This window comes from Prionailurus viverrinus, chromosome C1 (assembly GCF_022837055.1).
Source record: "Prionailurus viverrinus isolate Anna chromosome C1, UM_Priviv_1.0, whole genome shotgun sequence".
Taxonomy (NCBI): Eukaryota; Metazoa; Chordata; class Mammalia; order Carnivora; family Felidae; genus Prionailurus; species Prionailurus viverrinus.
Window position 1 is genome coordinate 198,897,785 of NC_062568.1, and position 2,102 is coordinate 198,899,886.

Genomic DNA, 2,102 nt, shown 5'->3' on the forward strand with positions numbered 1-2,102 from the left:
TTCCTCCCATATCTTCCTCCTCTAATTTATCATTCATTCATTCATTCAATAAACGTTTTGTAAATTTTTAGTTAAAAATTTTTTTTTAAGTTTATTTATTTATTTTGAGAAAGAAAGTGTGAGCAGGGGAGGGGCAGAGAGAGAGGGAGAGCGAGAGTCCAAGCAGGCTCTGCGCTGTGAGCAAAGAGCCAGATGTGGGGCTCGATCCCATGAACCATTAGATCATGACCGAGGAATCAAGAGTCAGATGCTCAACTGACTGAGCCACCCAGGTGACCCTAAACTTTTTTTTTAATGTTTATTTTTGAGAGAGAGAACGCGCAAATGGGGGAGGTACAGAGAGAGAGGAGGACAGAGGGTCCGAAGCAGTCTCCCCTCTGACAGTACAGAATGTCATGAGGTGCTTGAACTCATGAACTGTGAGATCGTGACCTGAGCCGTGGCCGGAGCTGAAGTTGGACACTGAACCGGCAACTGACTGAGCCACCCCGGTGCTCCAAACTTTTTTTTATTTTATAATCTGAGAGAGAGAGAGAGAGAGAGAGAGAGAGAGAGAGAGAGAATCTTCGGCAGGCTTCACATTCAGCATGGAGCCCAACGTAGGGCTCTATCCCACAACTCTGAGACCACAACTCGAGTTGAAATCAAGAGTCTGACACTCAACTGACTGAGCCACCCAGGCGCCCCTCAATAAACTTTTAAAATAGCTTCATCAGGTAACGGACATTTGGTTTTTCCCCCTACTTCTTGGCAATTATGAATAATGCTGCTATCAAAATTTGTGTACAGATTTGTTTTAAATGAGGTATAATTCACATATTCTAAAGTCCACCTTTTTAAAGAAAACAATTCAGTGGTTCTTAGTATATTCACGAGGTTGTGCAACCATCACCACTATCTAATTTCAGAGCGCTTCAGCATCCCCAAAGAGACCACATACTCATTAGCAGTCACACCCCATCACACCCCACCAGACCCTAGAAACCACTAATCCACTTTCTGTCTGTCTCTATGTATTTTCCTGTTCTAGACATTTCATGTAAATGAAATCATGTAATATGTGGCCTTTCCCGTCTGGTTCCGTGTATTTAGTACTATATATTTTTGAGGTTTGTCCATGTTATGGCACGAATCATTACTTCATTTCTTTTTGTTGCTAAATAACATTGCATTGTAATGGCATCCCACATTTTATTTGCGTGTCTGTCAGCTGGTAGACATTTGGGCTGTTTTCACTCTTTGGCAATTAGGAACGGTGCTGCGATGAACATTCGTGAACGAGGTTTTATGCGGGCGTATGTTTTCGTATCTCTCGCCCATGTACCTAGGAGTGGAATTGCTGGATCATACGGTAACTCCACGTTAAAGTTTTTTGAGGAATTGACAAACTCCTACTGTACCATTTTTCACACTCGCACCAGCGATGTATCAAAGCTCTCATTTCTCTACACCCTCACTTTTTTTATTATAGCCGTACCAGCAGTATGAAAGGTTACCTCACTGTCCACTCAGTCAACTTTTACCGAACACCTACTGTATGCCAGGCGAACAGGACAGAGCCCTCACGGGGGCTCAAAATCCACTTTAGATTTGAATTTGAAAGAGTAATGAATACGTTGACAAGTTCAGGAAGCAGTAAGTGCTATGAACATTGGAAACAGACTAATGGATGGCAGGGGAGGGGCAATGGTGGCCCCTCCCTCTTCTAGGGGATCAGCGTAAGGGCCTCTCTGAGACAGTGACATCGGTGGTAGGAAATATCAGGGAAGGAGGAGCCTCCCCACTGAGTCCTGAGGCTGGGCATCCCAAGTGCAGGGACGGCAGGAGCAAACATCCTGAAACCTGACGAGTTTGGCGTTTTCTGGGAACATTAAGAACACTGTGGCTGGAGCTAAGTGAGCACGAGGGAGAGGGGAGGAGAGGAGGTGGCAGAGGTGGGTGGAGGTGGGTCACGTGGGCCTTGGGAGGCTGCCATGAAGAGTTTGAACCTAATTCTGAACTTGGTGAGAAGCCACTAAAGCAGAGCATTTAGACTCTAAAAATCCCCCTCTTTGTGTAGAGAAGAGGCTCTCGGGGGACAAGGGCAGAGCAGGGGGACCGGT